The sequence below is a fragment of the Artibeus jamaicensis genome, unplaced genomic scaffold (genome assembly GCF_021234435.1).
Source record: "Artibeus jamaicensis isolate MK-2021 breed Jamaican fruit bat unplaced genomic scaffold, CSHL_Jam_final contig_935, whole genome shotgun sequence".
Lineage (NCBI taxonomy): Eukaryota > Metazoa > Chordata > Mammalia > Chiroptera > Phyllostomidae > Artibeus > Artibeus jamaicensis.
The window spans coordinates 966,323-985,445 of NW_026522016.1; the positions used below are offsets into that span (position 1 = coordinate 966,323).

At 34.9% G+C, this 19,123-nt stretch overlaps 1 protein-coding gene across 1 annotated transcript in view; it reads left to right on the forward strand.

Moving 5' to 3' along the window:
• Positions 1 to 19,123, forward strand: part of LRP1B (LDL receptor related protein 1B) — a 1,762,610-nt gene that overhangs the window by 652,506 nt on the left and 1,090,981 nt on the right. The window lies entirely within an intron of this gene.

Here is a 19,123-nt window from a genome sequence, read left to right on the forward strand (position 1 = left end):
AAGCTAATTCATTACGTTAACATTCAAAGTGGCTGTGAGCAAGAGAGCCCTCATATTATGCACAACGTTAGTGAGATTACAGTTGTAGTAAAAAATGATCAAACAAGGGAATGGCATTCTCTGCAACACTGTCTGTTCTCACTGTTGAAGGAACATGGAAACTTCAGGTGCATGCAAAAAGGTATTCTGTATCTCTAGAAAAAGTGATAATGTGATCTTATGTGATTAATTTCCAGCAAATATACCAATGTCCTTTTTTTTTTTGTCATTTATTCTTGTTCAGTTACAATTGTCCTGCCTTTTTCACCATTGTTCACTCCTACACACACCCCCACTCCCATAGTCAATATCCCCATTGTCCGTGCCCAGGAGTTCTCTATTCATGTTCCTTTGCTTGCCCTTTCCCCTCCCCGCCCCATTATTCCTCTCCTATCACCCCTCTAGTTACTGTCAGTTTGTTCTTTATTTCCAAGTCTCTGGTTCTATTTTACTAATTTGTTTATTTTGTTCATTAGGTTCCACTTATAGGTGAGATTATATGGTATTTTTCTTTCACCTTCTGTCTTATTTAACTTAGTGTAATACTCTCCATTTGCATCCATGCTGTTGCCAAGGGTAGGAGCTCCTTCTTTCTTTCTGCTGTACAGTATTCCATTGTGTAAATGTACCACAGTTTTTATAGCCACACATTTACTGATGGGCACTTAGGCTGTTTCCAGCACTTGATTATTGTAGCTAATGTTGCTATGAACATTGGAGTGCATAGGTTTTTTTGAATTGGTGATTCAGAATTCTTAGGATATACTGACTGGTGTGAAGCGGTATCTCATTTTGGTTTTAATTTGCATCTCTCTGATGGCTAGTGATGTTGAGCATCCTTTCACATGTCTCTGGCCATCCGTATTCTTCATTGGAGAAGTGTCTGTTCAGGTCCTTTGCCCATTTTTTTAAATTAGATTGTTTGTCTTTCTGGAGTGAGTTCTTTATATATTTTGGAGATCAAACCCTTGTCATTGGCAGATATGTTTTTCTATTTGGTTGGTTCCCCTTCCATTTTGCTGATGTCTTCTTTAGCCATGCAGAAGCATTTTAGTTTATTAGCTGCATGAGATATCTGAAAATTTTCTTCCTATGTTCTCCTCTAGGTCTTTTATAATATCACAACTTATATTTAAGTCTTTTATCCATCTTAGTTTATTTGGTATATAGTATATGTTGATGGTCTAGTTTTGGGTTTTTTTTTTTTATGTACCTGTGCAGATCTCCCAACACCGTTTATTGAAGAGGCTATTTTTATTCCATTTTATGTTCCTACCCCCTTTGTAAAATATTGAATATAAGGGGATAGAGTGTGGAAAGAGTTTATTAAAATTGTTTAGGGAAGAAAAATCTCTGACATTTGAAAAGCTCACCACCCAAACACACAAATATGCACAAAAAATAAATACTGTTATTTTATGATTTCTGTGTTTTCATTCTAAACCTATTCCTAAATACTTCTGAGTGTATAATATATCTAATTAGAGTATTTTATCAGGAACCTAAATAAAAATAAGATTCTTATATGTTTTCTAACTCCTTGAAATAATGCAAATTAATAATGTTTAGAATCCCTTTGACTACTTTATTTGCCATTTGGAATATAACTTTTCTAATAGGTATAATTACATTTTTCTCCATTTACTCACAATCAGTTCTGATGTATTTATTTTAGACTCCAGGAATTCTAATACAGGGGTCCCCAACCCTTGGTCCAGGGACCAGTATCAGTCTCTAGCCTGTTAGGAAATGAGCCCCCAGCAAAGCTCACCAATCCCCTGCCAACCCCCTCACCCCATCTTCTATGAAACCCCTCCCTGGTGCCAAAAAAGTTTGGGACCTACCTCTGTTCTAATATAAGTACAAGGTATCTTAAAAAAAAAGTCCAGTCATTGTTAATACAATGACACTGGTTTGCGCCACATTAATGGAACCTGGCAGCCAAGGAGAGTGGACTGGAATGTCACGCGTGAACGATGACAACTTCACTACATTAGTCAGTGAGGATGGTAGAGACCTTTGAGTGAGGATGTGCACTGTGCAACCGTCACATTCAAAACAAGTGAGTAGAGCAACAAATCTGCATCAAATTTGGTGTTAAGCTTGAATTTCCCTCTGCAGAAACTATCTTGAAGATTCAGAAGGCTCAAGTAAGGGGCAAATGGTGATTGGCATCTCCATCAGGACAATGTGCCCACTCATGCATGTATCATGTTTCTTGCAGAGACTTTCAGTGAAACATCAAATCACCCAGGTGACTCAGCCCCGTACAGCACAGACTTGGCCCCCTGAGACCTCTGTCTTTTCCCAAGACTCAAATCATCTTTGAAAGGGAAGAGATTTCAGACCATTGATGAGATTCAGGAAAATATGGTGGGACAGCTGATGGTAATAGGGAGAACTGTGTGAGGTCTCAAGGTGCCTGCTTTGAAGGGGACTGAGGTGTCATTGTCCTATGTACAATGTTTCCTGTATCTTGTATCCTTTTCAGTAAATGTCTCTATTATTCCTATGACCTGGCTGGATAACTTCTGGACAGACCTCATATTTTAGATATGAATTTGTTCTCTCTTATTTTATATTACTATTCATAAAACTAAAGTCATATGAGCAAGTGCTGAAGAATCCTGGAAGTAATTTAAAAATTTAGGTCTTCCTCAAAATAAATCAAGAGAAATGGCGACCTATATTATTTGAAGTGACTTAACATAGGAAAATTAGTAATCCTTAAACATTTTTGTTTAAAACACATATTTCAAATAATTTTTAAAAATTAACCAAACACAATTTAATATATTCTATTAATTTATTTGAGAAAATTGAATAAATATAATGGAGTTAAGAGTTATTTTTTAGTGTAAATAATCAAGAGTCCATTTTTTAAAATTTCCCCTGAAAGGAATTAATTTATTTTGTGGTGGTGTTAGTTACTCATTACAGCACTGATTTCAATGTGGTTAACATTAATTTATAGCTTGCAGGAAGAAAGAAAGAAAGAAAGAAGTTGGTAAAGCTGGTGAAAAAGACAAATAAATTTGGAGCCCTTTGCTTTCATTTTTACCTTCACTCTCTCAGTGGATCTTGTCCTGTTCCTATTACAAAAGTTTTAGTTTTGCCAATCTCTTTGTAAATTAAAATGAGATCATCTGGAGAAGGGGATTTCAACATGCAAAGTCCAAAAACAAAGGTATAGAGAAAAAATAAAATTGCCGAAAATATTATAGAAAGTGTATCTATCAGCAATACAAAGCATAAAGCACAAGGAGGGAAACTTCACCAGTGTGTAATCAAGTCACTAGAAACATTAATAAGTCAAAAGCTAGAAAACAAACAACTGATATTAGCCGGCAGGACCTGGGTTTGCATGCTCAGGCTACTTATGATTACTAAAGTTCCTGCAATTTAAGAGTAGATCCTGTTAAATTATTTTCTTCATGTTGAATTGTGCTTTGATGATTGGATAGTCTTGAATATATCTCAGCTCTCAACAAGATTAGCATTTTTTCTCTCAATGAGACTTTTAAGTAATAGAATTAGTTTAGTGAAAGGATATGACCCTTAAACCTGTTGATTTCAGATATAAATTACTGTTTTTCAAAAGCAGAGCCACAATTCTAAGAGTAGGTCTTCTTCAACTCTATCATCCCTTTGCAATGCTATTGCAAATATTATGTTGACAAATGACACCTGTATGAAATTAGGATAGAGTAGTACTTAAAAACTACACCAAATATGTGCATATATATGTATATATATGTATGTGCACATTTGTGTGTGTATATGTACATACATACTTATACATGGATAAGCACATGTATATATACACATAAGTATGTATATTCACTTTCAGCCTCAGTTTTATAAATTGTTTGATTAGACATATGTTGTTGTACAGAAATCTGACTTCTTAAAACTTATTTATCAGATGCAGTTGCTAAACCAATGCTGCTAAGGAGGCTTGGAATGCAGATTTCAAGAGTTTGTTTGAATACTTTGACTCCCAGAAACAGCTGACTACCTAACTGAATACTTGTGGGAAAACAGTGACCAAGTAATGTGGCTCCATAGCACAGCTCAGCATTGAAAGGATAATCTAAAATAGATTATTGTTCATTGGAAGTGAATTTTTTAGTGGATTTACATCATTAATTAATGGTAATGTTATATTAATTCATTTTCTTTGGCTCAGACAAATTATTTTTAATAGTAACTTTGGAAATAAAAAAGTTGTAAATATAAAATAATAATATATAAATATATTAGTAGCTTAAAATGATCAAGCTCCTGAAGGATCTAATTTAAGAAAAGAAATATTTTAATCAAAACATATATTCTATATCTATCTTTTTAGAGGTTTCTAACGTACAATACTTCCCTATTTTTTATTAGAGTCCTGATGCAATCTGTAGCATTGTGAATTGTACTCTATTTTCAGTTGATTTTGATTTTTAAATAGATCAAGTCAATAACATAGTTTCACAGTTCACACTTCAAAAGAGTATCCTATTGTTTGTCTAACATCTCTAGGAGGAAAAAAAGCAATTGTTTTGATGTCGAGCTTTATTCCTTGGTTCAAACAACTCCTATTATACCTGTTTCTCAAACATACCACTCTTAGGTAGAATGCCTGTGTGAAAGCACAAAAAAGCTAGACAACTCAGATTTCCTACGTCCAGTAATCCTTCTTAACAGCAGAGACTTGTAAATAGTTCCAGCACTTTGGGAACTGTTAATGCATATCAATATTCATGGGCACTGGGACTCATCATTTATCTGGATATCTTCTTCAACTTCTCCCTGATATAATAAAAAACAAAGAGCTTGTAAGAAATAATAACAGGTATGAGACCAAAATGATTTTTAAATGTGCCAATAGAAGCACAGTAAAGTTTTCTCTATATTCAATTCATTCATTAGTGTCAGTAAACTTTGAGTGCTGACAGAGTTCCAGACACTTACCTAAGCACTAGGGATGTAGAAAACCCTATTTTGTGCCTTAATGAAATTGACATGTCATAACTGATGTAGGTAAAAATTTCTAAAAAAGAATAAAATAAAGAGTATCTAATTCTGCTTGAGGGAATGCAGAAAAGTTTCCCAAAACATTTGATAATTAATATGTGTCTCATCCTAAGAGTTGGGTAGGCAAGTAAGGGAAGGAAGAACATTTCAAAAATAAGGAACTATATGCATAGAAGCACAATGCATAACAAAACATTGTACACTCAAGAGAGATCTGAGATCTTTGGTCTCAGTGAAGCATAGGGTCCAGAGTAGACAGAGATTAAATTTGGAGCTGAAAAAATAATGAATGAATGAATGAATGAATGAATGAATTAAACACCTTGGTACTAGACCTAGAGTTAGTACATTAGAAGAAGGATGTAATATGGTTCATTTAAAGTGCATTGCAAAAATACTGCAAAGAGAGAGTGAAAAATGATACAAGGGTATATTTTCAAGCTAAGGGTATTACATGATATGATTTTACTATTCTGCATGAAGCCTAGCACTGTTACATGTAGCAGGTTATGTGATTTATTCTCAGGAGGTAAAAATGTGCATTATCATAATTATAAAGCTTCAGGTTAAGCTGTCATCTGTTCTTCACATTGATCAGCTCCCCAAAGAAAACATGTTAGGTGTTATCCTCTAGTGTATCATTTGGATGTAGTTCATGTAAGTGAAGGTCAGAGTAGGCAACATGGAGAGCCATATTAAGTGAATTGCTTTTCAGATGAAACTTAAGAATTTGGAAGGTGTATTTACTATTTTAAGTAACCAGAATTACATTTTTAGCAAGCTGCTAAATTGCTGTCTTTTGTGATGTCAAAATTTTGCCCTCTTGCACCTTAACTTTGAAAAATATATGACTGTTTCAATATTCAAAAGCATGAGTTATAAAAACTGTCACTCATCTCACTATCTTTGAATGTTGACTCATTATTTGCTTTTTGACACAAGCAGTGTCATAGCTGAAAATATAAGGAAAAATAGCAAGTAGCTGAGGTTGAACAAGATGTCCAAGAGTCACACAGAAATGCAGTTTGAGAGCAAGATTTAAACACCTTGAGTGTTTAAATGACCTTGAGTGTTCATTTGCAAAATTTGACTATGGGGCCTCCCCATATCTACACAGATAAATACATTAAACTGTTGTGATTCAGTATCCTTTCTGACCCATTCTTAAAACAGCAAGATGGGTTATAGGCTATAAAATGAAAAACTTATGTGAACAGCTATAAATTCATTGTCAGTTTTATTATTTGGTTGAGCAGAAAAAAATGTTTTGAGTGAACAACAAGCTGAAAGACCATATAACACATTTTCAGAATATCTATTCACTCTTTCCTCTTGAACAAAGTAGCACTTTCATCTGATGAAGGATGTGGAAAGAAGAAAATGGAGAAGTTTATTTTAACTCTTTGAAAAAGATCTATATGAGTAGCAATAGTAAATAAAACTATTTAGTATTAATTTTTTTGTAATGGGATCTGTAAGGAATAAGGAAAGACTTCACTATAACATTTACTGAAGAAAGTTTACATTTTGAAGAGGGAAAAAAGTAATGTAATCCCATTCTAACGAGAAATAATCACAAATATGTACTGGAAAAAATTGATTTGTTAAGCTCAATCTGGAATTCTGTTAAGCCTTACAAAACTCTAGAGAGAGAGGTTTCTTAAAAATTTCACACCTTTCAGCCAATGTTTTCAATTCTGAACATGTAATATATTCAAAATTGCAGGGAAAAAAACAATTTTTGCTGCCTTGTCTTTGATCCACTGTTATCACTTATATAGTAAACCCTGTTCCACTGAACTACATGTGTATTAATGCCATCATAACTGAACATCTGAAAGTACTAAATATTCAGAAAAGCAAGAGAAATATGAAACTGGTGACTTCCCAACTCCTCATAATTAGCCAACTCAAACAATTATTTATTTTTTATTCATGTAGAGATACAGGGAAATATACATATATGTCTTATGTTTTTCCAAATGTTTCTGCATGTATTTGAATATTTAAATTTAGATACAAGATACCTATTAAAGATACATTTTGGGGGGGAAATATACCACCCATATATATTTATATTGGCTGAGAATTTGCATCCTAGGTGCATATTAGGTTTGAGATTAGGAGAAAGCATAAATTCAAACAGTTGACCTTTTCCTGCCACCAGGGATTGTAGAATGAACCCTGGCAACCCACTGTGGTTGTGGAAACCCTAAGACACCAACCAAAGTGAGATCACTCTGCTCAAATAGCTTCTTCAGAAATAGGTCAGTGATGCTATGAGCCAAGCTTTGCATGACAGATATAAGAAGAATGGGCAGGACGAGCCCCAAAGAGCACTTTGCAGTTCCATTAGCTGAAGCGTGAGGAGTGTTCTCATTCAGACTACAGGTACAAAACCAGGAGTGCCAAGAAAAAAATCTATACAATTTAATAAATGGCTCAGAGAACTACCCAATATTTTCAGAGCAGAAACATGAAGAATCTGAATTGTCTAATTTTTATTTAGGTCAATTAAATACTATGAAGAGGTCTCAAAGAAGTTTGGTGAAAAATTAATAGATATATAATAGTCTTTTTTTACCTATTATGTATAAAAATCTAAATAATTATATATAAGTCACATAAAATTTATTGTACGTAAATGTATACATACAAACTTACATGTGTTTTGTATGCTAATAGATTTTTCCTGTTAGATCTTCAACTGAAATGATTATTTCAAGGATTTTTAAAAAAATATTTTATTTATTTATTTTTAGACAGAGGGAAAGGGAGGAAGAAAGAGAGGAAGAGAAACAATGTGTGGATTCCTCTTGTGCACCCCCAACTGGGCACCTGGCTTGCAGCCTAGGCGTGTGCCCTGACTGGGAATTGAACCAGCAACCCTTTTGGTTCACAGGCAGGTGCACAATCCACTTAGCCACACCAGCCATGGATTAAGAAAAAAATTTTTAATTGTATTTTAAGCCTTCCATCTGTGTTTTGGTTTATTTGTTCCTGTTTTCAAAATCAATGTAAGGTAATTCTTATACTGGTCATGTCCTTACTTCGAGTGCTGTGCCCTATTCCCAAACAAATGACTTCCAGTTCCTTTTCTACCAGTCAGGTTTGTATCTCATCCATATAAATTAATTACTCAAAACAAAATGTGCAGAACTGAGAGAAATATGCTTGGGTCAAAGCCTAGTAATATCACCTAACACAAGATAGCTTCTCTATTGAAGTGAACTTCTCAATGTAAACGTGCCTTGGTTTAACTCATCCTTTTTCTTTATATATATAATCTTACACCTCTAATAGATTAGAAACACCTAAAAAAACCCTCACATTGAACTTGTACCTCAGTCACTTCTGGACAAGAATTCAATCAACTAGGCAGGGAAAGACAAACAGAAAACAAAGCAATAGAATATGCTTTGTTTTCTGCAAAAGTGCAAATATGCAAGAGTGCATAGGATCTCGCAGAGTAACTCAGGGGGGCAGTGTACTACACTGGTCTCCAGGATTATTGGCTTAAAACAATGTGCTCTGTGTAGGAAGATTCACTCCTGCATTTTGCTGAAGCAATTTGCCCCTTTAAGTTTTGTTTCTTCTTACCTACCAGGAATGCCTGCAATATACATAAAAAGAGTAAAGTCTCCTCGATGACTGTGTCTACAAATAGGGAAGCAGCAATAACTTTCTCTCAGAATGAAGCAGAATTGTAGAATAATAAGGCCAGGAGGGACTTTCAGAGGTTATCCAGTCCATCCATCTGCCTTTAGCCTGGACTGAACCCAAACACTCCTAGACAGATTGCTATCTACACAATTTGGAAACCCTCTGGGGAGAGAAATCCTAACAAACATCTTTAGAAAGGTAGTCAGTTTTCATTCTGAGCAAATGCTTGCATATTGTATTATAAAATTCTCCATACCCTGTCAACTTTTATCTTTTTCCCTGCAACAGTTTCTGTATTCTTTAGTTTAATCATGGTTTTCTCCCAGTTCTCCAGATAGCCTTAAATTTTCAAGCCTCAAAGTTATAAACCTCCCCTCTGAACTAAGATGCATTTTTTTAAATTTTTATTTATTTATCTTTAGAGGGGAAGGGAAGGAGATAAGGAGAGAAATATCAATGTATGGTTGCTTCTGGTGCATCCCTGATGGGAATTGGCCTGCAACCCAGGCATGTGCCCTGACAGGGAATCGAACCACGGTGCTCTGATTCGCAGGCCCGTGCTCAATCCACTGAGCTACACCAGCCAGGGCTGACCTAAGATGCATTTTAACAGTGGGGGTAATATCCAACTGTCATAGCTCCTAACTCCTGTGATTCCTTTTTGCATATTTTCTTATACTTTATTGTTGCCTTGTTCACACATATTGTATTAGTTAGGAATTGAAGGTCATTTTTCTGTCATGTAAAAAAATTTCCAGATATAGATAGATATTCTAAGGCAGGTAAGGTGACTTTGTGATGATTTAAAGACTTCTATGTTTCTGTTCTTCCACCTTGTCCCTTGTTTTGCATTCTTTAGGTAGGCTAATGGTCATAGAAGGCCACCACAGCTCCATTCCAGGAGGAAGGAAAAGGAACAAACTGTCCCTGTTAAGCAAGTCAACTTCTTTCTTATGCTACTTTCCAAAATCCTAACTCCACGGTTTGTATCATCATGCCATTGATAAAAATTTTAACATAGAACCAACCTCATTTTTATGAAAGGCTGGGAGATATAGTTTTTTAAGTGTACAAACACTGTTTCAGTAAAATCAGACTTGGAAGAGGAGGGTCTTGGATATTTGGCAGGAACTTGAAGTTTATTCTCAATATGCTTTAAGAGATCAATTAAACAGTCGATTTTGTACCAGATAGGTGTTACTGTTGTGCTATGTTTGATGAACATTATAAAAAGATTCTAAAAGAGAGAACTTGTCGTTACCTCTTTGGCCTTGAAAATTGGTAAAATGAGATGTTTGCACAATGAACTAAGGTTTATTCCAGATATAAAGTTGTATAAATTAATAAAAAATTCAGTATACCTGGGAAGTATAAGAGAAAGGTCAAGTTGTGCTATAGCAAGGCATTACCAAATGTTCAGACTGAATGTCCACTGAGAATAGTTGCCCAAGAACAAGCAAAGCGTTGCAGCTGTCTTGGAAAAAACACAAATAAGGTTTACAGAACAAAAATTCTTCCTCTTCTCCCTCCCTTCACCCTATTCTGTCCTATTTGTTTTTTCACCATTTTCTCTCATTTTTTCTTTTCCTCTACCGCTATCCTCACTTCCTAAATCATATCTCATATTTTTCAGTCTTTATTTCACATTTTTATTCTTACACAATGGGCTTAAACTTGATTTTTTATTGACTGTGCATTTCAAAATTTTTGCTATTATTTCTGCCAAGCATATTTTATCATTTGATTTTACTATGTGGTTTGTCATCATGCATACATTTTTGTTGTTTGACTTAATATTTTGAGAAAGCTATACCATGGTATATTGCTTTGTTATCTTATTCTCTCTCTGACGGTAAAATCCCTATTCTCTCCAATCAATCAAGTATACAATGATTATTTTATTTTATTGCTCTTAACTTTTGTTTCCCTTTAAAGGATACTTTAGTTTTCTTTTGAATTCCAAATTTTATAAGGATTAATTCTGCTAGTTTTTATACTCCCAAATAAATTTATATCTGCAAAATCCCAATTAAGAAAGCCATTTTTGCAACATGGTTCTGGAGAAAAGGTATGTATTTTCTGGGCACTGGAGCAAGCACAAAATATTGGGTAGTTTTAAAAATATAGAAAAAGAGAGAGGGAAGGAGAGAGACAAAGAATACATACTGTAGTATAACTTGATACCTATTACAATTAATTCTAAAATTAAAACCCTGGATGTCTCAATAAGAGAAGAGTAAGATGAAGAGTTCTTGTTTTCTTTTTATGAATGTTCAAGTACAGTTGTCTCCATTTTCCCCTCACCTCTACCCCACCACAGCCATCCCCATATCCTACCCTCCATCTTTTCTAGCCCCCTTTGGCTTTGTCCATGTGTCCTTTATACATATTTCTTGACATCCCCTCCCCTTTGTGTCCCCATTATCCCATCCCACCTCCCCTCCCATGACTGTCAATTTGTTCTTAATTTCAATGTCTCTGATTATATTTTGCTTGCTTGCTTGTTTTGTTGCTTAGGTTTCACTTATAGATGAGATCATATGGTATTTTTCTTTCACTTCCTGGCTTATTTCATTTAACATAATGCTCTCCAGACACATTCATGCTGCTGCAAAGGGTAGAAGCTCCTCTTTTCTTTCTGATGTGTAGTATTCCATCATGTATATGTACCCTAGTTTTTTGGTACATTCATTTACTGATGGACACTTAAGTTGCTTCCAGCACTTGGCTATTGTAAATTTTGATGCTATGAACATTGAGATACGTAGGTTCTTTTGAATTGGTGTTTCAGGATTCTTAGGGTATAATCCCAGCAGTGGAATTGCCAGGTCAAAAGTCAGTTCCATTTTTAGTTTTCTGAGGAAATCCCATACTGTTTTCTACAGTGGCTACACAAGTCTGCATTCCCACCAACAGTGCATTAGGGTTCCCTTTCTCCACAACCTCACCAGCACTTGTTAGTTAATTTGTTTATGCTGGCCATTCTGACTGGTGTGAAGTAATATCTCATTGTGGTTTTAATTTGCATCTCTCTGGTAGCTAGCAATATTGAGCATGTTTTCATGTGTCTCTGGATCCTCTATATGTGCTCTTTGGAGAAGTGTCTGTTCAGGTCCTTTGCCCAATTTTTAATTGGTTCATTTGTCTTCCTGGAATGGAATCATGTGAGTTCTTTATGTAGTTTGGAGATCAAACCCTTGTCTGAGGTATCATTGGCAAATATAGTTTCCCATATTTGGTTCTCTTTTCATTTTGCTGATGTTTTCTTTAACCATGCAGAAGCCTTTAAATTTGATGAGGTCCCATTTGTTAATTCTTTATGTCCCTTGCTCTAGGTCCCTTTATGTCCCTTTATTTCCTTTATGTCCCTTGCTCTAGGGAATATCAGTGAAAATATTGCTGCATGGAGTATCTGAGATTTTCCCGCCTCTGTTTTTTCTCAAAGGCTTTCATGGCATCACAACTTATATTTAAGTCTTATATCCACCTTGAATTTATTTTGGCATATGGTGTAAATTGATAGTTGAGTTTCATTTTATTTGCACGTAGCTGTCCAGGTCTCCCAATACCATTTGTTGAAGAGACTATTTTTGCTCCATTTTATGCTTCTGCCCCCTTTGTTGAATATTAATTGACCATAGAGACTTGGATTTATTTCTGAACTCTATTCTATTCCATTGATCCATGTGTCTGTTCTTATGCTAATACCAGACTGTTTTAATTATTGTGGCCCTCTAATATAGTTTGATATCACATATTGTGATCCCTCCTATTTTGTTATTCTTTATCAAAATTGCTGCAGCTATTTTTTTTAAATAGGTTCCATGTAAATTTTTTAAATGTTTGTTCTCTATCTTGAAATATGTCATTGATATTTTAATAAGGATTGTGTTGAATCTCTAAATTACTTTGGGTAGCATGGATATTTTGAAGATGTTAATTCTTCCAATCCCTGAACACAATATATGCTTGCATTTCTTTGTGCCTTCCTTAATTTCTTTCTTCAGTGTTGTGTAGTTTTCTGAGTACAGGTCTTTTACCTCCTTGGTTAAGTTTATTCCTAGGTACTGTATTTTTCTTGTTGCTATATCAAATAAATTTTTTTCCTGATTTCTGTTTCTATTATTACATTGTGGATGTACAAAAATTCCTTTGATTTCTGAATATTGACTTTGTATTCTGCTGTTTTGCCAAATTCACTTATTAGGTCAAATAGTTTTTTGGTGGAATCTATAGATTTATCTATGTATACTATCATATCATCTACAAACAATGACAGTTTTGCTTCCTCCTTTCCAATTTGGCTGCCTTTTATTTATTTTTCTTGTCTAATCATCATGGCTAGGACTTCCAATATTATGTTGAATACAAGTAGTGAAAGCGGACAACCTTGTCTTGTTCCTGATCTTAGTGGGAAAGCTCTAAGTTTCTGCCCATTGAGTATGATGTTGGCTGTAGGTCTCTTATATATGGCCTTCTTTATGTTGAGATATGCTTCCTCTACTTCCACTTTGCTGAGTGTTTTTATTGTAAATGAGTGCTGTACCTCATCAAATGTTTTTTTATTCATCTATTGATATGATTATGTGATTTCTGTCTTTGCTTCTGTTTATGTGATATATTACATTTATTGATTTGTGAATATTGGGCCATCCTTACATCCCTGGGAAGAATCCCACTTGATCATGGTGCATGATCTTTTTAATGTATTGCTGGATATAGTTTACCAATATTTTGTTGCAAATTTTAGCATCTATGTTCATCAGCAATATTGGCCTGAAGTTTTATTCCTTTGTTGTGTCTTTATCTGGTTGCGGGATTGAGATGATTCTAGCTTCATAAAATGAGTTTGGGAGTCTTCTCTCTGTAAGGTGAAGAATTGTATATGCCATGCTGAAATGAATGAAAGTCATAAAGAAATTATTATTTACTCTATCAAATTTACTGTACATGTAACTCACCCAATTTTTATTTTCATTTTAACAGTGGGTAAGTCCACACCAGTGTGGTGGTATGCTTCTCTTTGAATGAGTAGTTTAGGGAGTGAGGAACCTCTTGGGTTGACATTAAAGTTCTTTTTTTAACCTCACTACTATGTATTAAGAAGGTCTTTGTGAGTTAAGCAACCAGAACCATGTGGCTTTTATGGTATAAACAATTCATGTCTTTTAGGAGCCTGGAATTGAGACAGATGTTATCAAATTGCAGTCAGCAATCTCTACCAACCTGGAATTTCTGTATTTCTATTTTTTACATTGCAATGCATTCCACAGCTCTTAAAGTCAGGAGGACAAAAATAATAAGAAAGAAAGAAAGTTGAAGCACACATATAAAAATATGGCTTCTTAATTATTAATATATATTTATTTTTGCTGAAATAGCAGTAATTACTATGGAAGAGAGAAATAGAAGTTTACTTTAACAATACCTAGATACAAAGATATCCTTTAGCATTGTCAATAACTATTTTTATTTGTTCCACTGCTGTTCCAGTGCTAAAGTATTCATATTGAAATCTAAATATTATTTTTATTTGACTGTTGAATTTTTCTTTCAAAGTTTAGTTCATTGATGTATATCTTTCTTTCCAATAATTTTTAAAAATCTTTATGTGTCATTGTTTTATTTTGAACATAACTAACATTACCCAAAGCAAATATAAATACTTTCAATAGAGTAAATTACAATATATTTTTATATTCAAATACACAAAACTATATAATAACTCTTATGAAGAGGCAATTAATAATTCAGTGACTTGAGGTGGTATAACTTTTTTGATATTTTGTTTTAATCTACAGAGGACCAGTGCTAATCTAAACAATCTACTACTGTAGAATATTAAAGGACCATCTACTTTTTATGAGGTCATAATGAATGCAGAATGAACTGGTTAGAATAAACTAAATTTTAGGCATGAAATTACAAAGAAGTCCATTGAAAAGTTTTCCAAATGTACTTTTTAATTTCTTTCATTTGTAATTGAGCATAATACTTCCAAATGCTATTTTTTTAAAAAAAAATGAGGGTATATTGGCTCAGGTAACTTCATTTTGGGCCTCATCCAATGGTCTTACTGACTTCACTATTAAATTTTCACTCTTCCAAGTCCAATCAATGTCTTGGACCTGCACTTTTGTAAATCTTCCCCTGCGCCTTCCATATCACTCATTAGGAATGAAGTAGAAATGCCAAAGGTCCACTGTTCTCTCACCTCCTTACCTCTCTGGGTTGAATTCATCAGTGCATATGCTGATGTCTGTATTTTATCTTTTTACCCATTTGTGCCTATTATCTCATAACTGTAATAATCTCAGAGGCTCTTATTTTGTCTTCTTTTCTTAGTGTTCCTATGTGTTCTCTGTAACTCACAGTTCACTATCTGTAGAACTCCCTGCATAGTCAACCTAATCTCTCAAAGATACCACCAGCTTCTTGATAGAGAACACCTGGACCTTCCTGATTTTCCTTCAGACCTCTCAAATTAAAACTTTTTCATCCCAACAATTCTCTTACCACTGCACCTAAAGTTGGGATGAATTGCCTCCCTTCTCCTTATTGCTGCATGCAGATTATTTTTCCTCCCTCCCTAAAAAAGGTCCAGCTTCGTAGCTCATGCTGTTAGATTATTTTACTCACTACTCTTCATTGCTGTTATTATCTACTGACACCAGGTCATTCCCTCTTCTTTCTCAATGATTGATTGCAGCTCTGCCTCCAATACTAGCTTTGTTTTAATTCTTGGCAAATTTAATATACTTTGAGATGTTTATAGTGTTTTGGCCTCTCCATTTCTCTACCTAACCTCAATTAGTCACACAAATTGCCATTCTCTGGAGTCTAGACTTTGCTATTGATCATCATCACAAGCCCCCATCATCTCGATTTTAGGCTGTCCTCTTTTGACAATACCACCTATCTTTCTAGATTACTACCTGTAGTAGCTCTCATTACCTCGAGTACTTCTACCCCAATAACCCATTAAACTATTATATCCATTTATTCATCCTCCTTATTCTTCTGTTGTATGATCTATCATTTAATCATCACACTGAAAAATACCTCAAGTCCCTAGCTATTCTCTTGTTCCCTCCCACTGAGAAAGCTACAGCCCTAGTTAAGTCCAACTCTGCATTTTCTCTGACCTCTACCTGTGCAGCTGAACCTGGATGGAAAAAAAATAAATGAGCATGCTTGACTTGATTCACTTTCAATTCAAGCCCATAAATCTCAATTTTACTCTTAATGTTATTAGTTAATGATACATTTTCAGTTAATATATTGTCCTTGAAGTCTGATTTACATCCTGTTATCTTTTCTCAGAGCCACATTTTCTCGCCCATTCTCACTCTCAATAATTTTACTTCTCATGTGGCCGAGAAAACTTGAAGCAATCAGAAAAAAAAATGTATGCAGACTTTCATCACTATACATACCTATTTTTTGGTATCTGAACTTATATCCTCTACCTTCTGACCTGTTACTATAAATGACCTATCCACAGTCTTATCTGAAGCCAATACTAGATCTCATGTGTTGTGGACTAATCACATGCATGGCTCCCTCTCTCCTACATCAACCACTCCTCACTTTATATTTTTACTGTTGTTCAGGTACAGTTGTCCCAATTCCAACACCCCCCCACACACACTGCTCTCCCCTGGGGAGCCCCTACTCCCTCTTTCATATACACAAAGTCATATTATATCTTCCATCTTAATTTTTTTCTTGATTCCACTTCTCCTGCCATGTATTGTGCTACTTCTTTGCTCTCTTGTGTTCATTGTCTCAATTTCTCCTATTCTCATTCTCTATTTAACATACTCCATTAGGTTTTCACTTTCACCACTGCTCTGAAGCTGCTCACCTCAAGGTCACCAATAAACTCTATAATGGCATACCCATTGGTCAATTTAAGACACTTTCTCTCAATTTTTCTATCAGTATTTCTGACATAGATGCTTACCCCTCCTTATTTCACATTCTTTATTTGCCTTTTAGGATAACACCACACTCTTTTTGTATTCTTTCTAGCTCGCTATTTACTTTTTTTTTCATCTATTTTATATCTATCCCATAATCGACCTTAGCTCTAGGCTTTCTTCTTTATTTAGCATACAGTTTTGGTGACCTAACTTAGTCTTACAGCTTTTAATATTATCTGTATACCAGTGACTTCCACTGTTCCCAGTCCACAGTTCCAGTTTCCAGTTAGAGAGTGGTGACTCTCTAACTCCAGATATGTATATCCAACTGCTTTTTCAACATTTCCACTTGGATGCATAATAGATATCTCAAGCTCACATGCCCAGGATCTTCTCCACTACTCTGAATTATTATACCAAGTTCTTTTTCTTCCCAATTGGTGACAAGTTTTTAGTTACAGCAAAAATACTAGACAGATCTCTGACTTCTTTCTTTTCAATTCTTCATATTGAATACTCCAAGATCTATTATTAGCTATACCTTTTAATATGTCTAAAATTCTATTACATTTTACCAGCTCTATTGCAACTATCCAGCAATTGTTTGTGGGTGACTGTAACAGACACAGCAATGCAGACACTGGCTTGCAGTGTCCGAGGAGTTATAGATGAGACTAGACATTCACATGGACTACTGAGGAAAAGGGACGGTATGGCCACTCTCTCAAGAGGAAAGTGCCCGGACCCTTGCCTTGGCAGGCTTTTATTGGCTTTCTAATATCATACATCAAAGAAGGTTTTCATTCATTACCCTTAGGTTTGCTTTAGGTAATTACTTTTTACAGATATCAACTGGGAGGAATGTTACTGATTACTTCTTACAGGTTAACAAGGAAAAAAATGTTGCAAATGCAAGTGAACAATAAGAGTAACAGGTCTGGTTACACTTCAATCTTTGGTAGAATTAGCACAGACTTCAGGAAGTAACTTTAAGATATACAGCAAGCACTCACTGCCTGAACTCAGAGTGAGAGAGTTAGCAAGAGCAAGTCACAAAGCAGCCTGGGTACAATGCAGGCCCAATTCCCATGGAAGAACTTCTTCACGGGTGTGGTCCTGCATGCCAACTCACTCCTTAGTGGTTTTCCAGGTGGGTGCTGGGCTGCAGTTCCACGTCCTGTGAAGCGGTTCCCTACAACACATAACGGTCTCCTTTGTAATAACATGGTCACACTATATTCTATTTTCTAAAAAAAAATTAAACAGGTAACCTTTTAAAACTTTTATCAAATTATATCAGTACACGTTACTGTCTTCCTAAAGCCTAATCTATCGCCTCATTATATGCAAAATAAAATTTAAAGTCCCTTTGTGACATACAGAACCCTATATAATCTGTCCTCTTATTGTCAGACCTCATCTCTAGTTAGTGCATCCAACCCCACAATTGCTTGTTCCTTCAAGTGCATTGGCTTTCTTACTATCCTAAAATATGAGTCCAGCAGAAATAATGCCTGCTTAAATGTGGTTAATAGGGTAATCATATGGGTGTAATAATTTATAGTTTTAATTTGAACATTTCACCTGAAATATCATGTGGTGGGCTTGAGTGTGATATTGTTATGTTACAGAATTACAGGCTTATGATTTTGTAATAAAAGACATTATTATCAAAAAGGGATGTGATTTGTGCCAGACCCTGTATATCAGAGATGTTTCTGTCTTTGATCCTTTGCATGAGTGGTTCCATAAAAAATAGGGAAATATTTTGTTATTATCATTTAATTATTTTAGAATTTCTATCATTAGAAAGAGCTAAAAATTCTAATAGGTGATTGGAATAGTGAAAATAATTATCTTTTCATGGCAGATTGGCAATTTTTTAAAAAAGCAAATATTTAACCCTCTGAAGAGAGCGCAATCTGATATCCATTACTTGCCAAAAATACTTGAAAATACATCATAAAAAGTTTTAGAAAACTTAGATTTAAGAGGAATTGGGTCTCTGAGTGCTTGAGTGAATTTATCTTAGTGTTTTGTTCTGCTCTACAATTCTAAGACCAATATGGGACACAATAGCCTTTTAGAGTTCTTATTTCTATGATTACACAAACCCTTTTCATCTTCTTTGTTTTCTATCCATCTATAGTATCCTGTTTTCCTGACACTCAGGTAGAGAATTAAAGCGAAGGTCCTTGTTGTTGTCCTCACTTCCTTAAAAGATTCAAAGAAAACTGCACTCAGATCTAAATCTGAGTTTAGGCTAAGGAACATCAGCCTGTACCAACATTTCAACACAAGACATTTATCAATTCTATCTTGAACTGAGTGACTATTCCATATGCAAGCCTTGTACCCAAAGCTTTCAGTTTACTTGGGAGATGGGCCAAGTTATCCTTTTACTAGGTTATTTGCAATAGTACATGTGTATTTTTTATGTTGTGCCTTTGTAGCCAGAGTTGGAGATACAGTAC